A 19,257-nucleotide genomic window follows, 5' to 3' on the forward strand; every position below is an offset into this window, starting at 1 on the left:
CTCCAATACTAAATTGGTGATCCCTTGATGCCTCAGAACATGTCCTACCAACCGATCCCTTCTTCTGGTCAAGTTGTGCCACAAACTTCTCTTCTCCCCAATCCTATTCAATACTTCCTCATTAGTTACGTGATCTACCCATCTAATCTTCAGCATTCTTCTGTAGCACCACATTTCGAAAGCTTCTATTCTCTTCTTGTCCAAACTATTTATCGTCCATGTTTCGCTTCCATACATGGCTACACTCCATACAAATACTTTCAGAAATGACTTCCTGACACTTAAATCTATACTCGATGTTAACAAATTTCTCTTCTTGAGAAACGCCTTCCTTGCCATTGCCAGCCTGCATTTTATATCCTCTCTGTTTCCACCATCATCAGTTATTTTGCTCCCCAAATAGCAAAACTCCTTTACTACTTTAAGTGTCTCATTTCCTAATCTAATACCCTCAACCTCACCCGACATAATTCAACTACATTCCATTATCCTCGTTTTGCTTTTGTTGATGTTCATCTTATATCCTCCCTTCAAGACACCATCCATTCCGTTCAACTGCTCTTCCAAGTCCTTTGCTGTCTCTGACAGAATTACAATGTCATCGGCGAACCTCAAAGATTTTATTTCTTCTCGATGGATTTTAATACCTACTCCGAATTTTTCTTTTGTTTCCTTTACTGCTTGCTCAATATACAGATTGAATAACATCGGGGAGAGGCTACAACCCTGTCTTACACCCTTCCCAACCACTGCTTCCCTTTCATGTCCCTCGACTCTTATAACTGCCATCTGGTTTCTGTACAAATTGTAAATAACCTTTCGCTCCCTGTATTTTACCCCTGCCACCTTTAGAATTTGAAAGAGAGTATTCCAGTCAACATTGTCAAAAGCTTTCTCTAAGTCTACAAATGCTAGAAACGTAGGTTTGCCTTTCCTTAATCTTTCTTCTAAGATAAGTCGTAAGGTCAGTATTGCCTCACGTGTTCCAGTATTTCTACGGAATCCAAACTGATCTTCCCCGAGGTCGGCTTCTACTAGTTTTTCCATTCGTCTGTAAAGAATTCGTGTTAGTATTTTGCAGCTGTGGCTTATTAAACTGATTGTTCGGTAATTTTCACATTTGTCAACACCTGCTTTCTTTGGGATTGGAATTATTATATTCTTCTTGAAGTCTGAGGGTATTTCGCCTGTTTCATACATCTTGCTCACCAGATGGTAGAGTTTTGTCAGGACTGGCTCTCCCAAGGCCGTCAGTAGTTCCAATGGAATGTTGTCTACTCCAGGGGCCTTGTTTCGACTCAGGTCTTTCAGTGCTCTGTCAAACTCTTCACGCAGTATCGTATCTCCCATTTCATCTTCATCTACATCCTCTTCCATTTCCATAATATTGTCCTCAAGTACATCGCCCTTGTATAGACCCTCTATATACTCCTTCCACCTTTCTGCCTTCCCTTCTTTGCTTAGAACTGGGTTTCCATCTGAGCTCTTGATGTTCATACAAGTGGTTCTCTTATCTCCAAAGGTCTCTTTAATTTTCCTGTAAGCAGTATCTATCTTACCCCTTTTGAGATAAGCCTCTACATCCTTGCATTTGTCCTCTAGCCATCCCTGCTTAGCCATTTGCACTACGTCTCTCTAGACCTGCCGTGTGGTGGCGCTCGGTCTGCAATTACTGACAGTGCCGACACGCGGGTCCGACATGTACTAATGGACCGCGGCCGATTTAAAGGTACCACCTAGCAAGTGTGGTGTCTGGCGGTGACACCACATTTCGTGCAGCCATGTCTCGATCCCTGAGTCAACAGATGGGACGTTCGCAAGACAACAACCATCTGCATGAACAGTTCGACGACGTTTGCAGCAGCATGGACTATCAGCTCGGAGACCGTGGCTGCAGTTACCCTTGACACTGCATCACAGACAGGGGCGCCTGCGATGATGTAGTCAACGACGAACCTGGATGCATGAATGGCAAAACGTCATTTTTTCGGATGAATCTAGGTTCTGTTTACAGCATCACCATGGTCGCATCCGTGTTTGGCGACATCGTGGTGAACGCACATTGGAAGCGTGTATTCGTCATCGCCGTACTGGCGTATCATCCAGCGTGATAGTATGGGGTGCCATTGGTTACCCATCTCGGTCAGCTCATGTTCGCATTGACGGCACTTTGAACAGTGGACGGTACATTTCAGATGTGTTACGACCAGTGGCTCTACCCTTCATTCGATCCCTGCGAAACACTAAATTTCAGCAGGATAATGCACGACCCCATGTTGCAGGTCCTGTAAGGGCCTTTCTGGATACAGAAAATGTTCGACTGCTGCCCTGGCGAGCTCATTCTCCAGATTTCTCACTAATTGAAAACGTCTGGTCAATGATGGTCGAGCAACTGGCTCGTCACAATACGCCAGTCACTACTCTTGATGAACTCTGGCATCGTGTCGAAGCTGCATGAGCAGCTGTACTGTACACGGCATCCAAGCTCTGTTTGGCTCAATGCCCAGGCGTATCGAGGCCGTTATTACGGCCAGAGGTGGTGTTCTGGATACTGATTTCTCAGGATCTATGCACCCAAATTGCGTGAAAATGTAATCACATGTCAGTTGTAGTATAATATATTTGTCCAATGAATACCCGTTTATCATCTGAATTTCTTTTTGGTGTAGCAGTTTTAATGGCCAGTAGTGTATATTTAAAACTACGCGATAATAGTGCTGTTGGCGGCACTAAACTATACACAACTAAAAAAAAAGTTAGAATTAAAATTCGCTAGCATTAATATGAAACATCAATTACAGCATTTAGACTACGGCCTCGGTGAATACCAAGGAAATTTAGAAAGGGTCAGTCCTTCGTAGAACAGATTATTGATTTGAAACTATTGTCTAAGAATCCAAAATCTTGTATACTTTCACAAAGTACAGAGAGAGAAATACTCTTCAATACATCAGAAGGATTTGGCAAGGGCAAAAGAGCTATGGCAATAATTAAAAACATTGACCGAAACTAAGTACAAAATAAAATTTCATGGACCACTTTCGGAACGATCTGAAATAAAAATTGGTGCAAGACAAGCTGCTGGCCTCTCCGCATTGACGTTCAGCTGCGGTTTAGAAAAGACGATAAGGGATCGGAATGTCAGACTTCAAGAAAAGTGAATACAAGAAACCAGATTGGGATATAAAAATTCGAATGTCAAAATCAACTGTCTAGCCTTTGCTAATGATATGACAATTTTTTTCGAAAACATTGATACAGTAAGTAAGCAAATCCGCCTGTTGAAAGGTAAGGCGGGAAAGACTGGGTTACAAATTTCTTTCGAGAAGACAGAATTGTTAACGAAAATTAAAAATGCGCCAAAATTCCCAAACACAAGGTGCGGTACACTCAGGAGAGTGAATAAATTTAAGTATTCAGGGGAAATAATACAGCCAGACGGTTGAGATAAACCAGCAAACAAAAACAGAGCAGATAAAATGGAAATGCCTCATCAATCAACGAAGGAGATATACAATAAAAAATAACTCTCAGTAAAAACAAAAGCCAAACACTACAACAATCTCGTAGAACTTGAGAACCTTTAAGCAGCGGATTGTTTAATTCTCAACACAAAGGAAGCAATTGAAGAATTGGAGGAGTAGGAAAGGAAGGTATTACGGAAATTATTCGATCCAAGAAATGCTGGGAGTACTTGGATGAGAAGAAGTAATGAGTGATAACATGTAAAGGAAACCGCATATAGGACGCTGGTGCGACACAGTCTTGAGTACTGCTCGAGAGTTTGGGATCTGACCATGTCGGATTGAAGGAAGACACCAAAGCCATTCCGAGGTGGGCTTGTAGGTATGTTACCGGTAGGTTTGAACAACACTTAAGTGTTACGGAGATGCTTCAGGAACTCAAGTAGGAGTCCCTGGAGGAAAGGCGACGTTCTTTCATAGAAACACTATTGCGAAAATTTAAAGAACCGGCATTCAAAGTTGAGTAGCGAACGATTCTACTGCCGCCAACATACACTGCGCGAAAGGACCACAAGATAAGATAGGACAAATTAGGGCTCATTCGGAGGCATATATAGGGTGAAAAGTATTTAAACCGACAAACTGTGGGAGGTTGTAGGCAACATCAAAACAAATATTTTTCCCTAATGTCATTTTTTCCCATGAGGATATTTAAACCGGTGGAGGGCGTATTACGCTCTTCAGTTGTAGGCAACTGCTGTCCACCAGTGTAGTAGTGCACTGTCTCTGTTTACTAATGGAGCGATACACCTGGAGTGAGTACACTGGTATGGTTGGTGCGTACTACGTAGCGCACCACAACGGACGAGCTGCACAGCGGGTTTATCGACAACAATATCCTAATCGCCGTATCCCGCATCATACGACCTTTGCTGCTGTGTACCAACGTCTGCGTGAGACCGGGTCATTTAGCAGATTACCTGGACAGGGACGCCGTCGCACGGTAAGAACGCTGCAATTTGAGGAAGCGGTCTTGCAGCATGTGGAGCGGGATCATTCGATCAGCACTCGTGTGATTGCACGTAACGTGGGGGCGAATCAGACGAATGTAAGAACAGTCCGCCGAGAGCAATTGTTACGCCCATTTCACATACAGCTTGTCCACAACCTGGAACCAGTCGATTATCCATCCAGAGCACAGATTTTGCAGTGGTACCTGGAACAGTGTGAAATGCGTCTTACATTTCCATACTCTGTGTCGTTTACCGATGAAGCAACGTTCAGGCGTGGTGGAATCTTCAACATGCACAGTTCGCAAGTTTGGAGAGAGGATAACCCGCATGCCACAGTTACTAGCGCTCACCAAGCGCGATTCTTCGTTAATGTGTGGGTCGGTGTTGTTGGGGACTGTTTAACTGGGCCGCGTCTGCTACCTAGGACATTAAATGGCAGACACTATTACAGTTTTCCCGTTAGAGCATTGCCAGAATTGCTGGAAGACGTCCCGCTCCCTACAAGACAACGCATGTGGTTCCAACATGACGGGGCGCCGGCACATTTCAGTCGTCGTGTGCGTCGATTCCTGGACCGATGGTTCCCAGAAACGTGGATTGGCAGAGGCGGTCCTGTACCGTGGCCTGCTCGATCCCCTGGTATGTCCCCTCTGGACTTTTTTGTGTGGGGAGAGATGCGCAACCTTGTTTACACAACTCCTGTTGTATCAGAAGAGGATCTGGTTGTCCGGATAGTAGCAGCAGCAGCAGGAACAATTCAGGATACTCCTGGGGTTTTTGCCCGTGTCAGACAGAACATGATCCGACGGTGTAACCTTTGTTTACGTGTCAATGGAGGCATTTTTGAAAATCTACTGTAATTGAAATTGGGTTGTGTTAATGTGTTGTCTCTTGGTCATAAAAACATGGGAAAGTGTTTGTTGGTTTAGTTAATTTGCCGCCAGAGAAATCTTCCGCTACCTGTTTAAATACTCCTCACAGGAAAAAATGACGTTAGGGAAAATATTTGTTTTGATGTCCCCTACAACCTCCCAGAGTTTGTCTGTTTAAATACTTTTCACCTTGTAGACAGTCGTTTTTCCCCCGCTCTATTTGCGAGTGGAACAGGAAAGGAAATTACAAGTAGTGATACAAGGTACCCTCCCCCACGCGCCGTAGGTGGCTTGCGGGGTATCTATGTAGATGTAGATGTAGACTGAAGAAATCTACACACAAAGCGATTTTATCAGGAAAAAGAGGATTGCGTTTTGTAAGTACTTGGTTCGAGTGAAACCAGAAACACTAACTAAAAAACGCAAATCAGATGGTTTACGGAAGTGAAAAAGGTCTTAGAAAAAAATCAGTGTTACGAAAGGAGAAACTCTACATAGGCTAACTTCTCGAGACAAGATAAGGAATTTTGAGGGTCTCAGGAAAATGTCAAAAGGCGCATCACTGGGCAGATGAAAGAAGAGAAGATCACAGTGAAAGAATGAAGAGATAATAGGAAGACCAAAAACACGGAAGTAAAACAACGACATGAAGAAGTCACGTGGTACATAGATGGCTGAAATCTAACAAAGAAGAAAAAGAGGATATGAAGTAGCCTCCGCCATGCTCTGTGCGCAGTTTGTGGATGCTAGCTATCGCTTTGAGGTCCCAGAACCTATTCACAGGTGCTAGTCAGGTTACGCAACAGTTGAGTAACACGTATGCTAGTCGCGGTTAGGTCGTGCGAAAGTTCGTTCCTAGAAACGGCGTCGTGTCGTCACCCCTTTGTTTGGAGACTGCGCCTTGCCGTGTTAACACCCTGCTGCTGTTTAACGAGGCTGCACTTAACAGGTGCAGCGGACAACCTTCCGTCTTGCAATCCAGCGGCGATTCTTTGCTTAATAGGTGTTAAATTATCTCTTCAGGTGAAGAGACGTTTTGGGTTTCGTAACTCGATCAGTAAAAATGGAACCCTTATACGATCGCTTTGGTGTCCAAAAACCCATTTTTCTCGTGGAATTTATGTCACATACTAAAGGCTACGGTCCCTTGGCGTAACGAAAAATTGAAGCTTCTAAATCATTCCAATCAAAAGAAAGGCTAATATGAAACTTACTGGCAGATTAAAACTGTGTGCCCGACCGAGACTCGAACTCGGGACCTTTGCCTTTCGCGGGCAAGTGCTCTACCATCTGAGCTACCGAAGCACGACTCACGCCCGGTCCTCACAGCTTCACTTCTGCCAGTATCTCGTCTCCCACCTTCCAAACTTTACAGAAGCTCTCCTGCGAACCTTGCAGAACTAGCACTCCTGAATGAAAGGATATTGCGGAGACATGGCTTAGCTCGAGTTCGAGTCTCGGTCGGGCACACAGTTTTAATCTGCCAGGAAGTTTCATATCGGCGCACACTCCGCTGCAGAGTGAAAATCTCATTCTAAAAGAAGGGCTATTTATCTTATGAAATTACAATGAAATGAACACCCTTAGCTGCTTACAGGCTTTGGCATACGCCAACGGGGACAGATGAAAATGTGTGCCCCGACCGGGACTCGAACCCGGGATCTCCTGCTTACATTTTCATCTGTCCCCGTTGACGTATGTCAAAGCCTGTAAGCAACAAAGGGTGTTCATTTCATTGTAATTTCATTCTAATGAGCTCCATGGTCACCAATGGTATCTGTTCTTTCGGACATGTCCGAAAGAACAGATACCATCTTAGTGTAAGTATATATATATATACACAAAGTGTTGGGCTGTTGGATATGACCTGTGCGTAGTGTTGTGCAGTTGGAGGTGAGCCGCCAGCAGTGGTGGATGTGGGGAGAGAGATGGCAGAATTTTAAGAGCGGACGATCTGGACGTGTGTCCGCCACAACTTTTATTTAGCTGCCAGTATTGACGCTCGCTTAAGGTTCACCGGCCACTTGACCATCTTCTTCTTCTGTGCGGATGCACAAACAGTGCCCGAACTCTTACGGGAATCGGCAACGCGGCGCGAGTAATGAGTATTCGTAGTGCGGGACAATACGTTGAGAATGTGGGTTTCTCGGGAGGCGTGCCAGAGATAAATCCCTGCAGTCGCGCTATCCTCTGTGTCCTCTGTGGCTCAGATGGTTCAGAGGGTTAGCTGCCCTCTGTAATAAAAAACTGAGTTAATCGATCACCAACGAACTTAAACGGATGTGAGCAGATTCAACGAACAAAAGCGAACAAAATGAGATTAAAAAAAAAAAGAAAAAAAGAGTGAGAGAAAGATGGATAGAGCGTCTGCCATGTAAGCAGAGGAGATCCCGTTGGTTCGAGTCCCGGTCGGAGCATACATTTTCATCTGTCCCCGTTGACGTATGTCAAAGCCTGTAAGCAGCTAAGGGTGTTCATTTCACTGTAATTTCATTCTAACGAGCTGCATGGTCACCAATGGTATCTGTTCTTTCGGACATGTCCGAAAGAACAGATACCATCTTAGTATATATTGTGATACTCGCAAACTCACTCATCAAAACCTATTGGTTACTCCCTTTGACCTAGAATCGTGAAAGTTGGCAGGAAAAAAGGTTTAGCAGTAGAAGGGAAGGACAAAAATCCGAAAATTGTTAATCTGTAATTATATTTTTTGTCATTTTTCATCCGAACGTCTGTCTGTCTGTTAAGATCACTTTTCCTCCGGAAAGGATAGGCGTGTCAAGTTCAAAGTTATGACACATACTAAGGTCTATTGCCCCTTGGTGATGTTTAAAATTCAAGCTTCTAAGTCAAAGCGATCAAAAGATATGTTATGTATGTCAGATATTTCGATACAAACTCGACCATCAAACCTATTGTAAGTAGGCTGTTTAGGTTTTTATGTTGGTAACGCCACGTAACGCTCTGTATGAAAATCACTGACTGTACTGTGTGCAGTCTGTGGCAGGTTGGCATTGTTGGAATTGTTGGAATATTCGCTATTGTAGTGTTGGGCTGTTGGATATGACCTGTGCGTAGTGTTGTGCAGTTGGAGGTGAGCCGCCAGCAGTGGTGGATGTGGGGAGAGAGATGGCAGAATTTTAAGAGCGGACGATCTGGACGTGTGTCCGCCACAACTTTTATTTAGCTGCCAGTATTGACGATCGCTGTATTGCAATAGTTCGAGTAACGAAGATTTTTGTGAGGTAAGTGATTCGTGAAAGGTATAGGTTATTGTTAGTCAGGGCCAGGCCCCCACAACCGCACGAGTGGTCGACTGTGAAGAGCGGACAAATTGAATAGCTGGCCGGCGGCCATTAGAGTGGTAAACTGACGCGCGGATTTCGAATGTTTATACATCGCTTTTGGTTACAAAATGCCTTCCTTAGAGTTAAGTCACAAACATAATGCCTCATTTAAATACGTTACTACAATATAGTTTTTAATTTATGAACAAACAGCAACTAGTCACTGTTTATGAATTTATGTTACGTAGTACATGGAATCTGTTGTAGCTAAAAGTTATGCACTGGACCCCTAGCATTTTTCGTAGTTCATTTACGATAGATGTACGCAAAATGCATCAAAATACTCTTAAGATTTGCCCACTATGTTAATAGATATTTTCTGACTCTACCTTGCTTTAGATTTTATGACGAAAATAGCGTTATATATGGCGTAGTGGTTTGGCAACTCACGACCAAATTATCAAGTTTCAACCTAACCTAGACCATGAAAACACTACCGATCAGCCAGCTACAACAAAAAAGACTTCAGGCAGGCATCCAGTATCGCATTAGTCACAATATTTACTTTCGAAGATGTACACTTCAGTTTATAAGTGTGGTTTTTTCATATAATAAATAAAACTCAACAACTGTTCCATCGAGAGAAGTTGTGAAATCAGATTACAATTACACACATTCAGTTGCATTTTATAACGATAAAAAGCCTGCTAACTCAAATTTCGTGTTGCTTGCAACTCAACTTTTATAGTTAAAATAAAATGTGGTTCACAAAGAAAAATTTATCTTCTGCTGTATATGGTCTGGAAAACGAAAGATGGATGGAACAGCATCATCTTTCAGCTTTGTGCGATTTACGTAATTTTCAAGGAAACAACTTTCTTCAAAATGATCGGAACATATAAAATGGTATTCTGTCGGCCGGAAATCTTGCCTCCTGACAGCGTGTAACCATTTTTGTAACAGCTGTGGTTTTGAGAAAGGAAACCTGCAAATATATGCACAGACATTATGCTAATACCGTGTTACAAAAACATTTACTAAGCAAGTGCACTGACATACAAAACAACTTAAAATATCTACATACCTGTGAAATGTAATATTCGTACCTTTCTCGAATTTATTTGTACAATTAATCGCTGCACAACTCTTCACCATTGTACTTCTTTTGATTGAAACGTACAGACAGTAGAATTACGAGTAACAAATACTGTATGTACGCCCCAACAAATATACAACGTTGAATCAGGGTCTTCATAAACAACAGTACTACACAACACATCAGACTACAACCACTATAATGGCGTCCAGCCGAAGGTTCAAATTATCCCGCGACTGCAGCGCCATCGGTGAGTAGTTATTTTTTACAAGGTCTTTGGTCAGGGCCATTCTTTTGTGGGGTATATTGAGTCAGATAGCGTTGCGCTAAAAATATTGTGTGTCAGTTTAGCGATGATCAGAATAAGTAAAGAGCGAAATGTCTGAGTACGTTCAATTTTGCTCAGCTGTTTGAAAATCAAATAACGTTAGTTTATCAGCACAGTCGTTTATAATTTTCCAAAGAGGACATTTCACTGTAGGTTACTTTCCGTTGCCCTAGAATCATGAAATTTGACAAGAAGCAAGCTTTGGCAACAGACGTAAAGAAAAAAATCCGAAAATCCTTAATCTGTTATTATACAACTCGAAAAAACATTTTTATAATTTTTATCAATGTGTTTGTTTGTTTGTCTGTTAAGATCCTTTTTCTCTGGAACAGATAGACATATCAACTTCAAATTTATATCACATACTAAGGTCTATAGTCCCTTGGCGGTGAAATAAAATTAAGCTTCCAAGTCAATGCTTTCTAAAGATATGGCTATTTATGTTACATATTTTGATACTCGCAAACTGGCTGGTTAAAACCTATAGCGTACTTCCCGCTGACGTAGAATAATGAAATTGGCCAGTAAGCTAGGTTTCACAGTATAAGTAAAGTGAAAAATCTGAAACTTGTTAAACTGTGATTATATAACATAAAAATACATGTTTGCCATTTGAGCATACATTGCATTCATCATCTGTCAAAATCATAATAGACGAATATTACTGCACGTAAACATAAAATGTTAACTTTTAGTCGTGTTTTAGTAAGTAAATAAAAATATTTTATTGAATCCTCTCTTTTCACACATATGAAGTCCCTTGTTCGCTTCTTTTTGTATGGCCAGTCTAGTCTGAGGAACTACTGTAGAGATTTTGATGTTGTCGTGGAATTCCCGGAACTGATATCTTCCCAGTATCGATATTGATAACAACCAAATTCGGCGACTTTCTCGATTCCTGGGATGGATGAACTGTATACATACATAATTATGTTTGTATGGAACCCTTGGTGAGCAAATCCTAGTCGTATTTATCGCGATTTTCATAAGCTTTTTCCAACTTTGTTCCTTAATCGTTCTTTACCAATCGGGCACTGTTTTTTACATTTAATGCAGTGGTGATATCCACACAGTAACGGAATTTAATATTGAAACAAGCGTCGCTTCTACAGATTCTGAAGAATTTTCGATCTAGTTCATCGGAATAATATATATATATTTTTTTGGTCATCAGTCTACTGACTGGTTTGATGCGGCCCGCCACGAATTCCTTTCCTGTGCTAACCTCTTCATCTCAGAGTAGCACTTGCAACCTACGTCCTCAATATTCGAATCTGTGTCTTCGTCTACAGTTTTTGCCCTCTACAGCTCCCTCTAGTACCATGGAAGTCATTCCCTCATGTCTTAGCAGATGTCCTATCATCCTGTCCCTTCTCCTTATCAGTGTTTTCCACATATTCCTTTCCTCTCCGATTCTGCGTAGAACCTCCTCATTCCTTACCTTATCAGTCCACCCAATTTTCAACATTCGTCTATAGCACCACATCTCAAATGCTTCGATTCTCTTCTGTTCCGGTTTTCCCACAGTCCATGTTTCACTACCATACAATGCTGTACTCCAGACGTACATCCTCAGAAATTTCTTCCTCAAATTAAGGCCGGTATTTGATATTAGTAGACTTCTCTGGGCCAGAAATGCCTTTTATGCCATAGCGAGTCTGCTTTTGATGTCCTCCTTGCTCCATCCGTCATTGGTTATTTTACTGCCTAGGTAGCAGAATTCCTTAACTTCATTGACTTCGTGACCATCAACCCTGATGTTAAGTTTCTCGCTGTTCTCATTTCTACTACTTCTCATTACCTTCGTCTTTTTCCGATTTACTCTCGAACCATACTGTGTACTCATTAGACTGTTCATTCCGTTCAGCAGATCATTTAATTCTTCTTCACTTTCACTCAGGATAGCAATGCCATTAGCGAATCGTATCATTGATATCCTTTCACCTTGTATTTTAATTCCACTCCTGAACCTTTCTTTTATTTCCATCATTGCTTCCTCGATGTACAGATTGAAGAGTAGGGGCGAAAGGCTACAGCCTTGTCTTACACCCTTCTTAATACGAGCACTTAGCTCTTTATCGTCCACTCTTGTTATTCACTCTTGGTTGTTATACATATTGTATATGACCCGTCTCTCCCTATAGCGTACCCCTACTTTTTTCAGAATCTCGAACAGCTTGCACCATTTTATATTGTCGAACGCTTTTTCCAGGTCGACAAATCGTATGAAAGTGTCCTGATTTTTCTTTAGCCTTGCTTCCATTGTTATCTGTAACGTCAGAATTGCCTCTCTCGTCCCTTTACTTTTCCTAAAGCCAAACTGATCGTCATCTAGCGCATTCTCAATTTTCTTTTCCATTCTTCTGTATATTATTCTTGTAAGCAGCTTCGATGCATGAGCTGTTAAGCTGATTGTGCGATAATTCTCGCTCTTGTCAGCTCTTGCCGTCTTCGGAATTGTGTGGATGATGCTTTTCCGAAAATCAGATGGTATGTCGCCAGACTCATATATTCTACACACCAACGTGAATAGTCGTTTTGTTGCCACTTCCCCCAATGATTTTAGAAATTATGATGGAATGTTATCTATCCCTTCTGCCTTATTTGACCGTAAGTCCTCCAAAGCTGTTTTAAATTCCGATTCTAATACTGGATCCCCTATCTCTTCTAAATCGACTCCTGTTTCTTCTTCTATCACATCAGACAAATCTTCACCCTCATAGAGGCTTTCAATGTATTCTTTCCACCTATCTGCTCTCTCCTCTGCATTTAACAGTGGAATTCCCGTTGCACTCTTAATGTTACCACCGTTGCTTTTAATGTCACCAAAGGTTGTTTTGACTTTCCTGTATGCTGAGTCTGTCCTTCCGAGAATCATATCTTTTTCGATGTATTCACATTTTTCCTACAGCCATTTCGTCTTAGCTTCCCTGCACTTCCTATTTATTTCATTCCTCAGCGACTTGTATTTCTGTATTCCTGATTTTTCCCGGAACATGTTTGTACTTCCTTCCTTTCATCAATCAACTGAAGTATTTCTTCTGTTACCCATGGTTTCTTCGCAGCTACCTTCTTTGTACCTATGTTTTCCTTCCCAACTTCTGTGATGGCCCTTTTTAGAGATGTCCATTCCTCTTCAACTGTACTGCCTACTGCGCTATTCCTTATTGCTATATCTATAGCGTTAGTGAACTTTAAACGTAACTCGTCATTCCTTAGTACTTCCGTATCCCACTTCTTTGCGTATTGATTCTTCCTGACTAATGTCTTGAACTTCAGCCTACTCTTCATCACTACTATATTGTGATCTGAGTCTATATCTGCTCCTGGGTACGCCTTACAATCCAGTATCTGATTTCGGAATCTCTGTCTGACCATGATGTAATCTAATTGAAATCTTCCCGTATCTCCCGGCCTTTTCCAAGTATACCTCCTCCTCTTGTGATTCTTGAACAGGGTATTCGCTATTACTAGCTGAAACTTGTTACAGAACTCAATTAGTCTTTCTCCTCTTTCATTCCTTGTCCCAAGCCCATATTCTCCTGTAACCTTTTCTTCTACTCCTTCCCCTAGATCTGCATTCCAGTGGCCCATGACTATTAGATTTTCGTCCCCCTTTACATACTGCATTACCTTTTCAATATCCTCATACACTTTCTCTATCTGTTCATCTTCAGCTTGCGACGTCGGCATGTATACCTGAATAATATATGGACGACAATGAATGTCAGGGGCTTCCTACAACACCTCATAACCGCAATCAAAAGCCTATATCGTGCAACAAAAATAACAATAAATGCAGAAGAAAAAAGGAGAAATAAAAAACAATCAAAAACGAGACAGAGGTGTTATCTTCCATGTTCTGTTTTTAACGTTTGTATATAATATTTTGTCGATAATTACCTAGGAATTTCGAAAGTAATGGAGAGGAACTCGCTTGTGGGATGTAACATGCCTCTCTCGATAATGTCGATACAATGACTTACACATTCTATGGATTTTCGTCACCTTGAACTAAATTAAAAGGACATACAGACAGTACTACTCCATCACATATGTCCGCCGGGTTTTCTTGTACGAAGAACTACTACTACTTCCAAGATTGTGAAGCCCGATGGTTCAGTATCCACTAAACAAAACCAGTTTCTTATATAATGTATATTCTAAATTATTCGGCCACGAATAATTTTTATTACGTTATCTTCCACTGTTAAATTACATTACATTTCTTTAAAGACAGCCTGCATTACTCGTATACTTGTCCGTCCTCTGCTGGAATATTACTGACCGGTGTGGGGTCCTTACCAGTTAGGATTGACGGAGGACATCGAAAAAGTGCAAAGAAGGTCAGCTCGTTCCGTGTTGTCGCTCAATAGGGGTGAGAGTGTCACTGATATGATACGCGAGTTGATGTGGCAGTCACTGAAACAAAGGCGGTTTTCTTTGCGGCGAGATCTATTTACGAAATTTCAATCACAAATTATCTCTTCCGAACGCGAAAATATTTTGTTGACACTCACCTACGTAGGGAGAAATGATCATCATAATAAAATAAGAGAAATCAGAATTCGAACGGAAAGACTTAGGTGTTCCTTTTTCCCACGCGCCATTCGAGAGTGGAATGCTAGAGAAGTAGTACGCAAATGGTTCGATGAATCCTCTGCCAGGCAGTTAAGAGTGAATTGCAGAGTAACCAGGTAGATGTAGATGTAGATGTATATACAGTGTGACTCACCAAAAACTTGCGCCACAAATATTGCGAGAAACGAAATGCTAATAATGTGCGGTTTTGAAAGAATGGATATGTAGTCAGGGGCTTGTATTGTTAGCCAATTAGCAGATTGTAAGAATACTTAGTAAGCATATTTTTTATACAGATATGCACTTTTTAAATCGAACAACGCCTATTGACATCAACAAACTAAAAGTACGGAAAATTAGATATCACTGGTGTTTGTTGCAGGGTTGTAATGCGAGTCGTTTACGAGATATCGTATTTTGAAAAGTTCCCGCACTGACACTTTGTAACAAGTATATCAGGGCTTGGTTATCTGCATTTCTGGAATTTTGTACGTGCTTTGGATGTCTCAAACACTAAGCGACAATTTCGAACCGCTCATTATTCGCGCGCAGTCTTTGGTCAGAGTAGCTGTGTCGCTGGAAAATGTGCTTGTTTTTGTCTTCGCTGCTTGGCAGCGTGGAGCCCGGGATTTCTATCGTTAGAAACAGTAGTGAGACAGGCGCCGAACAGAGCCGTAAAGTTAAGTGGATCTTTGTTCAAGTAAAATGATTTGTGTTTGAATATTGTGAAACAGAGGAGAAAGGCTCAACTAGTGATTTAGAATGAAATGAGATGTAATGAGATTAGAAAAGCACACGAAGAGGAATGAACGCAATATTTTTTTATTTAGTTCCATTAGTCATGCTTAGTTTGGAACCCATGTTGAATAAGAGAACTGTGGTGTCACCGCCAGACACCACACCTGCCAGGTGGTAGCCTTTAAATCGGCCGCGGTCCGCTAGTATACGACGGACCAGCGTGTCGCCACTATCAGTGATTGCAGACCGAGCGCCACCACACGGCAGGTCTAGTCTAGAGAGACTCCCTAGCACTCGCCCCAGTTGTACAGCCGACTTTGCTAGCGATGGTTCACTGTCTACATACGCTCTCATTTGCAGAGACGACAGTTTAGCATAGCCTTCAGCTACGTCATTTGCTACGACCTAGCAAGGCGCCGTATTCAGTTATAAGTACTATGTTCAAGACTGTATTCTGAACAGATAATATTGTGAGTCATTTACCGTCAAGAGCGACGTTCATCATTAATGGATTAAAATTAAGAATCAAACTAATTACGTCCGCTTTCTGAATTCTGATTCCTTGTCATGTTCCTGACCTCACGTCAGTATAGTTCTTCCCTCCTCACGCCAGCCTGCGTGAGCTAAAACGCGTGCACTTCGGCCTCCTCTAGTAACACGGATCTTCTGCCAACACTACAACATCCATATCAGGGGACTTAAGATTTTTCAGTTAAGATTGAGTAATTTTCGGTGTAAGGTATTATTCATGTTTATTATTTGTCTAACACATGTGCAAGTAAGAGTTTGATATCAATGTTGTCCTTAGTCAATGTTAACGAGCGTTGTAACACGAATTTCATACAAGTAATAATGTATCAGTTAATTTAAAATGCATTTTGTTACAGGAATATTTCACCTAAGAGTATTGTCCACATGCTCGATCCTAGTCATTTTTCTGACTCATCAAGCTTTCCCGGCGCTGCTGGAGGAAGTGGCACTCATGATTTGAAGGGTTGTGTGGCTGCCACATGAAGGTGCCCCAGCCCACTTCGCCGTTAACGTCTGGACGCATCTCAGTCATGTCTTCCCTGGTCGATGGATCCGACGAGAGAGTCCAGTTACAATGGCACGCTCGTTCACCGGATCTAAATCCGTGCTGTTTCCGGTTAAGAAGCATAGAATATGCCGGAAAATGCTTATGGTGGTGTCACATGTGATTCCAAAATCTGTCATTAAATTGGACCACTGACCAGCAAACATCATGTGTTCCTAGCTGCACTACCACGCAAGTACACACTCTCTGCAGCTTCATTACATAGAAGTGAGTCTTCCGAGAAAAATGTGGTGTTAAAATGGTTCAAATGGCTCTGAGCACTATGGGACTTAACATCTGATGTCATCAGTCCCCTAGAACTTAGAATTACTTAAACCTAACTAACCTAAGGACATTACACACATCCATGCCCAAGGCAGGATTCGAACCTGGGACCGTAGCAATCGCGCGGTTCCAGACTGAAGCGCCTAGAACCGCTCGGCCACACCGGCCGGCGATGTGATGTTACTATTAATGTCGCCTGAAATGTTTATATATATAATGTCGTCTGAAATGTTTTTTATATGCTACTTGTATAACAACGGCCCAAGCTGTGATTTCTTTATTTTTCAACATTCCCTAAAAGCCTTACGCGTTCCTTGTGTATGGGGCAGTCAAATGAAAACGATTAAGAGGGCATAAGAAGTAAGGGAACTGTTTATTATTTCGAAAGGAATCACCATGACTGTCCATACATTTATCCCACTGTGAGACAAGATGGTCAGTGTCTTCATGGAAAAATGTTTGCTGTTGCCTAACCATGATTGTACCCATGGGCGGACACCTTCGCCCGAAGCAAATCGGCAGCCACTAATGTCTTTGAAGTTAAAATCTTCTGGGTTATTAGGTTTCTTCTAAAATGTTCGACGTTTCGACCCCTCTGCTGGGATCTTCCTCAGGATCTTGTGGTGTCCACTACTGCTAGAACACTTTAGATCCTGAGGAAGATCCCAGCAGAGGGGTCGAAACGTCGAACATTTTAGAAGAAACATGACGCGGCCTAATAACCGAGAAGATTTTAACTTCAGTGACAACGGCCACGAAAGCCTGCAGACTTACATACTAATGTCTTTGTTCAGGTCTCCAAAAATATGGAAATCGTATGAGCAGAGATAGGGACTATGTGGAGGACGTGTAAGGGTTTCCCAGCGAAACTTCTGCAGAGTGTTCGAAACAACCTTCGCAAGGTGCCCATGAAGGCATTGTCTGTCTTGTCTGAGAGTGGGATTATTTCTTTTGAAAAGAAATTAAGAATTGAGCAACTTCTTTCCATCTGTCTCATATGACTGCGCCATATATTTTTGAGGTGTTTAAATCGCATCATCTATGCAGAGGCACCGTCAGTAAAGGTGGGTACTTTCCGCAAGAATATCGGCTGGGCCGGATTCGCAGAACTATCACGAAACGTTAGCGACAGCCCCAGACATTTGCAGAAGCCCCGCCCATTTATCCCCCTCCACACCCACCCCCTGCCACACCAACCAAGAGCACATCAATATGATCTTTGGTAGTCCTCGTCGCTGTCGTGTTTTCGTTCGTTGTTTTACCGCGGTTGTTCATACTAGCAGTGTTGTGCTGTTAGTACTTCTTAGCAGTTTGTGCAATTCTGTGAAAATGAAACATAGATATGCACTCTCAAAAAAGTTACGTCCGCCGCTCGTGGTCTCGCGGTAGCGTTCTCGCTTCCCGAGCACGGGGTCCCGGGTTCGATTCCCGGCGGGGTCAGGGATTTTCACCTGCCTCGAGATGACTGGGTGTTTGTGTTGTCCTCATCATTTCATCATCATCCAGGAAAGTGGCGAACTTGGACTGAGCAAAGATTGGGTAATTGTACGGGCGCTGATAACCACGCAGTTGAGCGCCCCACAAACCAGACATCATCATCATCAAAAAAGTTATCATACACAAGGTACCTAATCTTGACAGTTGTGGCCAACTGCTGTCAAAACTGATGTGCGATAAGATGTGTTTGAATGACACTGACGAAATTATGTACATATGTTTAACAATAGGCTGCTCTAAAGCTCTCAAACACTGAAGAAGAACTCAAAGTAATCTCGTGTCTGCTATAAGCAAACAGTCATAAGAGTTCACAAGTAAAAATTCACCCATTACACAAGCAAATGTTAATGAAGAATGTCACTGTATAAATATCTGACTGCTTGCATTACGCATTTTTACATTATCCCACTCTTATATTCTTTAGTCTTAATGAAGTTATCAGAAACAAACTAAGACATCGACTTTGCCTTGTTTATGCACAACATTGACTTTAGACAATCGAGATAATGGACAGAATCCCTGGCGATACTACCAATTAATATTTCCCAACAGAATTTCTTACACTCCGCGAGGTGACGGAAATTTGCGCTCACTGCAGTTAACAAATATCAGATTTTTTGATACAGTGCAGATGAAAGCTCATGAAATAAAAAAGACAGTGTGGATATCATTTTTATTTTTCTTTCTTATTGATGATTTTTCAACTCGCATATTCAATGAACATATTTCTAATTCTTTTCACAATGGTACCGGAAAAACTACTGATTGTCTCCCTTGTTATGACTGGCATATTTGTGATATGAACAACTTAGATTTTGGAACATGCGGCAGACCATGCGCGGAGCTTAGGATATGGATTGGTGTGGAGGGGGGTGATTGGGCGGGACTTGTCCACCGTCCGGGGCTGTCGCTAACGTTACGTGAGCTATCCGAGGACGCTTCGCGGCGTTTCTCAGTCGTCTGTGCGACGCGCCTCGACCTTCCGTACAAGGAGGTCGCTGACCCCGAGTCACTGGGT

The sequence above is a fragment of the Schistocerca cancellata genome, chromosome 12 (assembly GCF_023864275.1).
Source record: "Schistocerca cancellata isolate TAMUIC-IGC-003103 chromosome 12, iqSchCanc2.1, whole genome shotgun sequence".
Classification (NCBI taxonomy): Eukaryota; Metazoa; Arthropoda; class Insecta; order Orthoptera; family Acrididae; genus Schistocerca; species Schistocerca cancellata.